Here is a 13,147-nt window from a genome sequence, read left to right as displayed (position 1 = left end):
TAGAGTACAGAAATACAGGACATTATTTAGAAAATGATATCACTCCACTTCCAGTCGACCCTCTTCTAGGCAAACACATGTGTAACTTCGTTTGGATTGCATAGGATTTTAAATTATGAATTTGTTTTGTCTTCTCAGATCAGTTTCATTTAGACATGTGGGTTTGTTCTCTTTTTATTCTACCCTTTTTCCCTTTCTGCTTCCCTCCCTTCCTTACTCCCTTTGTATTAGCGAATTGGCAAGAAAATTACCTTACATATGCTAAAGTATGCAATGGCAAAATTCCAAAATATAACTAATATTTTCTAAAAGACAATAACTAGGAAAATATTATAGCAGCAGAATCTTGAAAAAGTAGAAGGAACTTTTCGGTCCTTTCTGTCTTAAAGTAGATTTGGAAAGTAAATTCCAAGCTCTCTTTTCTAATTCAGGGATGCTAATTGAGCCTTTGTTTAAAAATAAATAAATAAATAAATAAATAAATAAATAAATAAATAAATTACATAGTTCCTTTTACAAGGTTATCTTCACCTTTGGAAATTAGTAATGATGAAAATAATAATAGACTGTATTTTGATAACTTTTTTTCCTCTCACGGGCTCAATGTACATTACTTTATAGCCCTAACCTGTTTAATTGTTCAACAATCCTGAGAGGGAACAAAGGGGCAGATTGTTCTTTCCCTCATTTCACAGATGAGAAAACTGAGGTTCAAAGAGGTTAAATGATTCAGCCAAGGTCATTCTCTGAGATGATGCCAGAGCCAAGAATAACCCCCCTATCTTCTTGTTCTCTGTCATGTGATTCTCCATTCACTGGTCCACTCTGACTGTAAAAATGAGCTGCACCTGTCCTCACATGGTCCCTGAAATGTCTTTTTATTAGGACACAAAGACAGTGACAAGACTGACTAGACATATAGAATGCTGTAAAATAGGACCAGGCTTTTTTGTTGACTCTGTCCCATAATATTCCACAGCCACATTGCATGAGAAACATGAGACATCCATTCGGATCAGGTTCTCATTAGTTCTAGCTAGAACTAGATTTTGCAGAAATTAAAGATATGTCTTGTGGCCTGACTGCCAAAATGAGTGCCTCGGGAGTCAGAGATGCCCTGCTGCTCAGGTAAGTCAAGAATACCCTTTACTAATTGTTTCCCCTCCATTTCTTAGAGAATTTAAATGCATGATCAGCATCATATATTATACTTCAGTACTATTCATCATTCATCTTGCACATATTTGCAGGCAAGAAAGTTGCCCAAGTCATTAAATCTTCCCATGATTCAAAAACTTATGACCTTAGGTGGCAGCCCAGCAGGTAGCTTACTAGGTACATTAAATCATTCCTATTATGGACCTACAAGAACATGACCTCTGAATTACCAAGCTGTTTCTTCATGAATTGAAAATGGAACTGAAATGTTAGGGAAGCTTTTCAAAGTGTCTGGCTCTTGCAGTCATCTAATGAGGTCCTCATTTCTGGCTGCTAAACTTGCCCTTTGATTGATGGTTACTCAAAAATCAATGATAGATAATAAAACTGTCCAACTCTTGAGAGATATTTTTCTCTCTGTTTTCTATCCCCTCAAGTGTGCAATTAAGTAAACCACCCATTTGGTCCATTATCATCTTGTGTCAATTACTATTCAGGGATAAGTTAAGTCTTCCTCTCTGAGCTCCTTCAGGAAAGACCTGGAGTCTTATTTTTCACTATCAGGCAGATAACATAGTCCATGGCACAGATTAAGTACCACAGTTAGATGGGTGGATGGATTGTCAATGTCTTGCAACCCATGAACTATAAAACTAATATTGTGATTTTTATTGTGTATAACAAGGAAATGACTTAGGTCAAGGAAATAAGTACCTAGCCCAAGTGCAACTTTTCCTCTCATGTTCATTACAATACTTGATAAGCTATCATGACATTCTTTCTCTTTGGGTGTAGACGTGACCTCAGGATCCTTCTGTATAATATAAACCATCCTTTACTGTTTGATTTGAGTTGGGACATAGGAACAATCCTATTTTCCATCCAGGACCTTGACACTGGGAAAAAATAGTTATTTTTTTATGTAAAAATATAGATTTGCAGAATAGAAAAAAAGTAATTTTCAAGAAGTTACCTAGTACAGACTTCAGGGGGGAATATATGTCTAATTGATTATAGACATTTGGTTCAGCCACTCAGGTTCTTCTTTCAAAAGTCATATCAATTTTTATTTTAAACTAGCCTGTGAACCCAAGGAATGACAAAGCAACCTATAAAGCTTGCAGAAGAGAACCCTTCTAGATAGGGTCTCTTCGTGGCCTGATATCTATATTAGGGATAATGTCAGCTTCCTTATTGGGAAGTTGGACTGGAGGAAGAGATAGAGTAATTCTAGGCTGACATAGTCATCCAGAAATAATACATGAAAAATTATTTCTGGTAGCTAAAATAAAGGGACAATGAGAAAAGAAGATGGTTGGTATTGAGTCGACTCATCATTTGCTCATGGTTATTACCGGTGTACCAATTTAGCAATGAAGTTGTCATGGTGATCAGTGCTAGATACTATAACGAACACTCCTTAAATCCAAGTGTCTTAAATCAATAAATGTTTACTTCTTATGTCAGAGACCAATGTGGATCAGATAATTCTTTCTTAGATTACCTTCAAGTAGTGAAGAAACTCATGCCCCTTCCATCTCATGATGTTGTCTTAAATACATGACCTCCTAAATTATAGCAGAAAGGAACATGGATAGCATAAGGTCTCCTGGCCAAATCTGGAAGTTGTGGACCCATATCCTTTTAGTCAAAACCTGACCCCTACCTAGTTACAAAGGATCCTGGAAGAGGTAATAGTTCTGTGTGTCCAAGAAGAGGAAAATGAAACGCATCTTTGTCTCAGTCACAGTTAAAGACAGGTAGTCTGTGGCAGAGAGCAATGTTTGTAGAAGGTGATGGGTGACGATTGAAGCAGATTGATTTTTTAATCATTGAGGGGCACTGTCCCATCTGAATTCTGAATGATAATAAATTAAATCACCTACTGAAAACTACCAATTGAGTTTTAATGCTAGATTGCAATAATTATATTTTTATCATTTATTTAGTAAACTGACAAATATTTGCTTCTACCCAGCACTGTGCTGGCAACTACAACCTACCGCTACTTCTTTCCTGGGGCCGGGATGATTGCTAGTAGTTGCTATGAATCAGGATATGAGCAATTCACTTGATGTGGACACTATCCCTTTTGTATCCCCCTTGTAGGAACTAACCATCTTGACCAAAAACAAAGGGGGAAGACTTACTGCTCCGCTTATCAGAAAGTACCTCCTAATAGCTGGCATTTTTCTGGCCACATGCTAGTAATTTCTTCTTTCTTCACATTTCTTGGCCTACTGAACACTATAATCAAATTCTCCCTCAGCTTTCTTTTAGCTGCAGTATACAACCACATTTTCTTCAGGCTTTTTCTTAAAAGGATAATTCTTTTTCATTTTTATAATTTTGTTTATTTATATTTTGGAATATCTTGCTAAATTTCACTGAACAAATTTGAAGATCTAATTGACTTTATTAAGTGAGTCATGATTTGGACAGCAACCCATCTAGCAACTAGACAGGTGCTCTGAGGTTGTGCAAAATGGAAGGTTTTTATAGGAAGGGTGTGGCAAGGAAGTTACTAGCACACACAAAAAAGTTATTTTTAGACCAGGATATCTTTTTTGGGGGGAGGGAAAGGCAAGGGGTTTTTATCATGCAGATTGCCTCTTCTTTCTGTAGGGGATGGGAGGACCTAAGTGAAAGATTACCTCATTGGTGTTGATCAGAAAATTCCCCTGGTTAATAAAGATTACATTTCTGGTGAAGGCTGAAACTGTAATTAGGTCAGACATTAAGTATGAGTTTGGTATCATGGGCTTTAGCACAAATGACACCATTTTTGGACTGTGTTTTTTTTTTTTCTATATCAATCTAATGAGGTCACATATTCAAAATCATATAAAATAAAAAAAGATAAATCGTGGAAATTCCTTGTGAGATTTATATCCCCTCAACCAACTAGTTTTAGAGCCCTTACTACCTTTCTTAACAATTTTTATTAATTTCTTAGGTGTTCATCAGAAGTTTTTTGTGGACATAGGCAAATGCACATATGTATGTTTGAAAGGTTATTGTATCAGGAATTCAAAACAGCCGGAAGGTGGAAAAGTTATTGGAGCGTCCTGAGCACCTAATTCCAATGGGGATTTTGGGGGTTTCCTCATATCACCAAGCAATGCTCCACCACCAGCCTAGTGTCCTATAATTCAATTCAATTCTGACACTATGTACTTGGAGATAGCATCAGATGCTACAAATTAAGGGCTCAGTTCCACAGTACTGAGCCCCGACTTCAGATGCCATTGACTGTTGTCACCTGTGCTTCTGACCCATGGTCAATAGATCAGAGGGTCCAACAAGCCTTTCCTTGGGTTTGATTAATTTACTAGATTGACTCACGAAATTCACAGAAATGTTTTACTTACGAGATTGAACCGTTTATTATAAAAGAATATAACTCAGGAACAGCCAAATGGAAGAGCTGCATAGGGCAAGTTAAGGAGAAGGAGCTTCCATGCCTTCTGTGAGTGTGCCAGCTCCCCGCATCTCCATGTGTTCACCAACCTGGAGGATCCCTGAACCATGTCCTTTTGGGCTTCTATGGGCCTTCATAATATAGGGATGGTTGACTCAATCATTGGCCAATGTTGATTGGACTCAATCTTCAGCCTCTCTTCCTTCCCCTAAGGTTGGGGTGAGGGGTGGGAGGTGGGACTGAAAGTCACATGCCTCCCCTGACCACCAGCCCCCATCCTTAGGTGGGGTCCAAAGTCACCTTATTAACAACAAAAGACACAATTATTGTTCTCATCACTTAGGAAATTTCAAGGGTTTGGGGAGCGCTGTGCTAGAAACAGGACAAAGACCAAATGCATATTTCTTATTAAAAACCACAATATCACAGTTATCTAAGTAAATGTTTGTACCACTCCAAGCAGGTGGTCCTCACCAGGAAAAATAATCAATCTTCGCTATTTAATTTTAAAATCACATTTAAGAAGGCTAAAAATCAGATTTTTTCATGGCTAATCAAAAACTTTTCCTACTTCAGCTGTTGCCTATTTTTACTTTGATTTATTTTTAAACTTTTAGTTTTCAAAATTGTTTAAGTTTTTAAAGTTTAGAACTATATATAATAATTGTGGCAACTTTTCCAATTGATGGCACTAGGTTACAAATAAGACATCTGTTTTAAACAAGATTTTTTCCCCCTAAATATGTTTCAAATAAAACTGTTTTCCTGGTCATTCTAGTTAGTGAGACAGCCATCTTATTGTTTAGTGTCTTCACCGTAAATTTATTAAATAGTTTGAATATCACCTATGCTTCCATGGGAACTTACTTGATGTTAAGTGAAAGAAAGAAGGAAGGTTTTTGGGCTAAAAAAATTTGAGAAATGCTCTATTCAATAAAATTAAACATGTTTCTTGACCAGAGGACTTTTGAGATGTGGAATGAGCTATAATGTGCTCTGTGAATTTCCACGTTAAGTAGAATGTGGTGTGAAGTGTTTTTCAACTTCATTTAACTGCACAGCCCTTTATTGGTGGAATTTTAAAGGACTCTTGTTTCCAGAAATACTGGAAAATGTTCTAATCTCAGTTATGCCTGTTGAAATCTTAGCATTTGGAAGGAGGCCCACAGATAAGCTCATCCAATTTCCAATATGGAAATCTACGCATATCCATGCTATAGGCTCATTTGGCTGTGGATGCATATTTTGATAACAAAATGCTCATTACCCATAAATCATCTGATTCTATAGTATTTTTGTTTTTTGTTTTTTAAATTTCAACTTCTGTTAAAGAGTTTTTACTTTTTAAGTGCTTTTTTACTATTAGAAAATTTTAACTTAATTTAAAATTTTGTCTATTAGACCTAGATCTGATATCTAGATTAAGACATATCCTACTCAAGGAAAAGAATATTCATTTTTCAAAGACAATTTCCATCTGGAACAAAAAACACAAACACTTAAAATCATTCATAAATAGTAACCGTTTATATGTGAATTATATCTCAATGAAACTGGAAAAAATAGAGACCAAAATTTAATAAAAATAATTTAAAAAATAATTTTGATTTGAAATTAATGTTGAAGTAAGTTACCATTAAATAAATAAAACCAGTAAATTACATCTAATAAAATTTAGGTTAAATTGTAATTATGCCCAATGCCTAGAATGAAAAAAGGACTACATGTTGCTTTGAGTGGTTATTGCAAGCAAACTGGGTTACAGCATAGCGCCCTGCCCTTCACTGCATGTTCAATGTTAGTAGCTCAATCGAACTGCATAGTTCTGGTAAAAATTCATTCAAGGCATTCATCAATTTTCCTAAGGCCTTCTCTTAATTATTTGGTATCCAAATAAATTTATTTTACAGCCCTTACTATGTGCCTTTCTCTCTTTGAATTATTAACTATATGTTTTTGCCAGATCCTCATTTATCACTGGCTTTGTATGTTCTGGCAGATTTCTGATAGTATTTACAATGACTTCATGATACTCTGTCTGCAAGATTTAGGATTTCACTTTGCAGTGCATTTGAATTTTATTTCTATTATAAATGGTATATGTAGTATATTATCATGCACCCATCAGTGAGTGATTCACTGAAACCAGATGGGTAGGTTATCAACTTAAAAGGGATAGAGTCTATGGGCAACTTAAAATCATGAGGATGCAGATAATGGATACTTGGATGACAAGAAACCCCTGTTGTGTCCTAATCAAACCAAAAACTTGTTCGATTCAGGGTTTAGAATTTTAGTAGTTTTAGTAGTAAGGGTAAGGATGGGTTGTCCTCAACCAGAAGTGTTGGACCCAACCTTTCTTCTGAGCAACTCTCTGCAATAGAAAGACAGAAAACCTGACTAAATACTTGAGTCTATGACTATGAGTAGCAATTTACTTTTCAACCTTAGCTTCATGAGCATTCCATCCTTCTGCTCAAAATCAGACTGCCAGATAAAATCTCAGTTCTCTGGTTTGGCATTCAAGATACCGCTTACTCTAATCCCCCCAAATTCACTTTCAGTCCTACTACTCACTTCTTTCTTTCATACACCGGATATCTATTCACCTGACTGCGTTCCATTATCTGGAGTACAAGTCCTCTTATTATTTATTTATTTTTTTTCATATTCCAGTGGATCCCTGTTTCCTCTGCCTAGAAAGTCCTATAGATTCTTAAAAGTCCTAAATCCTACTTGGCTCTTACTTTAATACCTTTACTACTTGGCCTTAAGAAAATGTAATCCTGTCCAGGATCAATAATCAATAAACCATTAATATGTTCATAAATCACTTCAAAAAAGGTTTCCTCCTCAACCCAAATAAAGTCAATTTTCACTAATAATAGCTATAGTGCTTTCATAGAAATGTGTGTTTGTTTGTTTGTTTGTTTTAACTTATTGGGTGACAAAGGTCAACAACTCTACATAGGTTTCAAGTGTAAGTTCTATAATATATCATCTACGAGTATACCACATTTTCTTTGTTTATTCACCTGTTGATGGACATTTAGATTGTTTCCATATCTTGGCTATTGTGAGTAAATGTGTTTTAACTCACTTATTTGACTTACTGCTATTCAAAATGATAGTATAATATTCTTCATTGTGTTGCTTATTTTCAAGTTTTAATGTCCCTATGATGTTACCAGCAGATGGTATCAGCCCTTTGAAGCCTTAAAATATACATTATCTATTTTTTCAATCCCTTAGTGGCTGCCTTGTTTTATACTTAGTGGGTGTCCAATACATTTGACTTTGACATTTTCAAAAATGAGGAAACTTCCCCCAATCCTACCCATCTCTATTCAAGACAAGTGTGGGCCCTCTCTTTCTTTGCACAGCATTATTCTTTTATAGCAGCTGGGCAGATGTGTTTGATAGAAGTGCTAGAAAAAATATTCTACATGTTTCATTACCTAAGCCAATAGATACAGTCATATTCAGTCCTTTTTCAGTATCATGAGAATATTCTTAAACATATACAATGGAAAATTGTTTTTTCATGGTGTCGTGGTGAATTATGTGTAAAATAGTCATTGACATTTTTAAATACTCTTTAGAGTACAAATATTTTTCATTTTTTTATTTTTTGAATATAACAATTATTTCACAATTAAAAGGAATAAAAAAATGATTGTTAGTTTTTTGTTTTTGTTGTTTTTGTTGTTTTTGTTTATTTTATCTCATATTGTGTCTTGGAGATATTAGGGTAACTATTATTTATACTGTAAAGCAGTATATATGTACAATGTTTTTAAAAACTCATGTATAAATATTGAATTTTACCATCACTTGGATGGCAGATATGAAGAAATATGATTCATTGAAATATTTCTAATTTCCTGATTTTAAAATAGGAAGTGCTTTCTCAGATGTTCATCTCCTCACACAATCATCAAGTTTCCTACTTTAACAAAAGTCACTCGGTTCTATGCATGCCAATGAAGTTGAATGTTAAATTTACAAGCTCATGCTAATGTGTTCTCTGCTAAATTTGGGAAAATATTTTTTCTGTGTCTCCATTGATATTTCACTGTTCATCAAAGTGGTATAAATGCTTGGGTGAGCTTGACCAAAAGGCATCTAAATTCATGGAAATCAATGTGGAAATGGTACAGTAGAATTAAATATCACAACTAATGGGCTTGGTGCTCTTATTGCATTTTTCTCTCAAACATATTAAATGTAGATTTTTTTTACCTAAGGCTTGGTTCTATATATAGTTCAGTCAGCAGAATTATTCTTAAAGCAGTCCCAGCCCATCAGCTTCATAGTATACGAATAATGGCGCAGGAGACTTGATTGGTTTTTCTCTGTTCCAGTCAGCGGCGTAAACAGCAAACAGGAACCCAGTTTGAGAAGAGTTTCAGTATAGAGCCAGGGTAAATTTTTAGCATGGTGCTGTCATTGTTTATATTATGATCAAACAAATTTATTGATCCGTCATTTTTATGTGTTTCTCCAAAGTCCTGTATTTCTTCATTCAGCACATTTCCTATATTCTTCCCATGTGCTAAATACTGAAGCTACGGTGATGAGCAAACCCTACATAGCCCAGGTAGCCTTAGGTCTTACATTTTATTTTTTTTAAATTTAGTTTCAATTACAGTTGACATTCTGTATTATTTTAGATTAGTTTCTGCTGTACAGCATAGTAGTCGGACATTTATATAATTTATGCAGTGATCCCCCCAGTTAGTTTAGTACCCACCTAGCACTATACGTAGCTCTTACCATATCATTGACTATACTCTCTGTACTTACTTTACATCCCCATGACTATTTTGTAACAATCAATTTGTACTTCCGAATCCCTGCAGTTTTTTCATCCAGCCCCTACTGAACCCCCTCTACTCTGGCGACCATCATTTTATTCTCTGTGTCTATGAGTCTGTTTCTGTTTTGTTTGTTCATTTATTTTGTTCTTTAGATTCCACATGTAAGTGAGATCATATGGTATTTGTTTTTCTCTGCTGGACTGATTTCACTTAGCATAATACCTTCTAGATCTTATATTTTAGAAAGTACAATAGGGTTAAAAGTACCCATAGGAAGAAGGGGTTCAGACATCACTTGAATAATCACACAAATATATGTGAAATGTGTAATGAACAAAACAATGATGCTGTGAACAAGTAAAAGGAGAGCCAATGTTTTCAGGAGCTCCAAGAGAGACTTCCCGGTGGCAGTGCCATGTGAACTGACATCAGAGGGACTCGTTAACTGAACAACAGCTGTGACTGGGAGATTCCAAGAAATGAGCAATACAGGGATATGAAACTTTACTGATTAATTGATTTTATTCATTCAGGACCTACTATGTGCCTATACTATTCGCAGTCTTGAGATGTGAGAAGAAAAGAATGCTTCCAAAAAACTGAGTGGCAGCTAGGTGGAGACAGGGTATGTGGCAAGATGAGGCGGATTAAAGGTGACCACTATTAAGTAACCTTTAGGATTTTTCCCAGTTCAGACATAGTTGTCTCCTTTTTGACTGGGAAAAAGGGTTGCAGAGACTCTTAGCAGCTCTATTCAGAAGAATCTCAGCTATGCCATCATCACTAGTTGTGTGACATCAGGCAGATTACTTAACCACATTGTGTCTCAGTTTCCTCATCTGCCAAATGATAAGCTTAATAGTACCTACCTTATAGAGTTTGGTGAGGATTTGAAAAGAGTTTAGGACTGTCCATCATATAAGCTCTACATAAACTTTAGATATTGTAATTTTGTGGTATTTTTGCCTGTAGTTTACTAGATTAGAAGTAAATTGAAAATACATGTAATTAAACATCGGTGAATGTTCTTATCATACTTATATTCAAAGTAAATTGCAAGTGATAAATAAAAATTGCCATACAAGGGCAAAATTCAGATAGAGAGACAGGGGAATGTTGCAAGAGGCAAAATTAATGATAAAAACATTAAAATATATGCATTAGAAAATGACACCTAGGAAAACTGGGAATCAATAAAGTTTTGTTAATTGCTATTTTTTTGGAAAGGGAAGATGGATGTTTTCAATAAGCTTAAATGAAAGATTTTTTTTAAATGTTCCCTGGGAACAGAGAGGCACAAACAAATGCTCATAATTTTGTGGCTTGGGCTGAAGCATTTCTCAGATGTCCTTGAAAGTTCCCAAAGACAATCTTTCCTCAGGAAAGTATTTCTCCTGTGACTAAATAATGTTCTTGCCTAGAAATGAAATGCAGTAATACATTACATTGCAACTGAACTGATAGCAGGACGGGCAAGAGAAGTTGAGAAAAAAATGTCCCATTGCAATGTAGAGTGCAAGGCTCTGTTTCTAAACTTCCGCAATTTCTTAAGGGATGCCCTTCCGCTTAAATCAATAGTTAGGAAAGAATTTTGCCTACTCTTTACATAACCACAGAGGGATTTATTTGGAATTCTTATTCTATCATGAATGCCCTGCCTTAAACTTTTTTTGGTTTACTGCACAATTGATAATTTGAGGTTTCTTTTCAAGGAGTCATATAGTAATGACACTTACTTGGGTGCTTTTGAAGAAAGCTTTATATCTTCCAAGGTGCTTTATATACCGGTGTGCATCTTTTTTTTTTTTTTTTTTTAATTGTGATGACCTGGACTTTTTTTTTTTTTTTTTTTTTTCAGTTTCAGGTGTACAAAACAACATAGTGATTAGACATTTATATACCTCACAAATGTCTAATAACCCCAATAAGTCTGTTACCCATCTGACACTGCACATAGTTATTGCAATATTATTGACTGTATGCCCCATGCTGTACTTTATATCTCTGTGACTATTTTTTTTAAATTACAGTTGACATTCAGTGTTATTTTATATTAGTTTCAGGTGTACAGCATAGTGGTTAGACATTTATAAATTATATGCATCTTTATGAGGCAGGTAGAACAAGTCCTGTCAACAGTATTTTACAGAAGAGGAAGTGGAGGCTGTAAAGGAAAACTACTTGTTCAAGGTCATTCAGTGAGCTAGACAAGGATTTCATGGCAGGGATACTCAGAGTTCAGCAGGGAAAGCTTAAGGTTTCCATCCATCTTTACATAAGTTTTTTTTGTTTTGCATAAATTTTTCATTTATACAGAATGAAGTACATTAGGTACCTAGCACCTGCCTCATGCTACTTAGAGTCTGAAGAAGATGACTCAGACTATTCTGATGGTTGATCACATGGACTTTAGAATTTGAATTCCAGCTCCCTCCCTTACTTAAGTTACCTAACCTCTCCTTTTATTAAATGGCAATTTTAATAGTGTTGTATATGTTTATTCATTTACTTACTCAGTGAAGTATCTTCCATATGTCTAGTACTCTGCTAAGAATGGTTAAACTTCTCTAGGAGGCCAGAAGTCATCTTTCAGTGGATACCAGAGGTCGGGATAATTAGGGTTAAGATTTCAACTGACCTTGGAAAAAGAAGGAAGCCTCAGAGGACAGCAAAAAGACAAAAGACTATTGCACAGGTTATAGAAGTAGGCCTGGAGACATTTGAAGTGACAATATGATTTTGGACAGATGTACCACACTTCCAGTCTCAGTTTCCACATCTTGAAAATGGAAATAATTATCAAACACATATCACAGAGTTCATTGGAAAGGATTAAATGGCATTGTATAAGCATGGAAAGTGACATAGGGATTTGATAACATTTTATTAATATATCCGTGTGTGTATAAATAAAATCAATCTCCATGATCCCTCTCCATACCAAGTGGTTACAGCACTCTTTAATTTTCTAGCTGAGTCTGGGCATGGACTGGTAATTTTATTCAGCCATCATGTCAGGCAGACCTTACTGTATTGATTGGTTGGAAATTCTTGCCTTTCTGCTGCAATATAATTTTAGTGCTTTAGGTATGTGAGCATAAATAGTGGGAAACTTAATATATTTCAGAGTTTTAATTGAGAAATGCAGGAAATCGTTCTTTTATTTTTTATCATTTTACCTTTGGATACACTGAACAACTGCTTTTTCCTCTGCACCCAGGCAAAAGAAATTCTGAAGAAAACATTTTAAAAATTTAATTTCACACATAAGATAATGGGAGTCTCTTCTCAAATCAAAATAAAAATATATTTTTATTTTTCATTTACAGTTACATGCAATATTATATTAATTTCAGGTGTACAACATACTAATTAAACATTTATATAACTTGCAAAGTGATCACCCCAATAAATCTAGTACCCATCTGACACCATACATATTTACTACAATATTATTGACTATATTACTTGCTATACTTTATATTCCATGACTATTTTATAACTACCAATTTGTACTTCTTAATTTCTTCCTCTTTTTCACCCACCCCCCCGCAAAAAAACCCCATGCCATCTGGCAATCATCAAATGTTCTCTCTATCTATGATTTTGTTTCTCTTTTGTTTGTTCATTTATTTTGTTCTTTATATTCCACATATAAGTGAAATCATATGGCATCTGTCTTTCTCTGTTTGACATGTCACTTAGCAAAATACCCTCTAGGTCTATCCATGTTGTTGCAGGTGGCAAG

General features: G+C 35.1%; 1 protein-coding gene across 9 annotated transcripts in view; it reads left to right on the top strand.

The window, feature by feature from the left end:
- GRM7 (glutamate metabotropic receptor 7) overlaps positions 1–13,147 on the top strand; it is an 820,785-nt gene that overhangs the window by 44,988 nt on the left and 762,650 nt on the right. The window lies entirely within an intron of this gene.

Source organism: Rhinolophus sinicus, linkage group LG10 (genome assembly GCF_036562045.2).
Source record: "Rhinolophus sinicus isolate RSC01 linkage group LG10, ASM3656204v1, whole genome shotgun sequence".
In the NCBI taxonomy this organism is placed as follows: Eukaryota; Metazoa; Chordata; class Mammalia; order Chiroptera; family Rhinolophidae; genus Rhinolophus; species Rhinolophus sinicus.
This window is presented reverse-complemented; position numbering and strand designations above follow the sequence as displayed.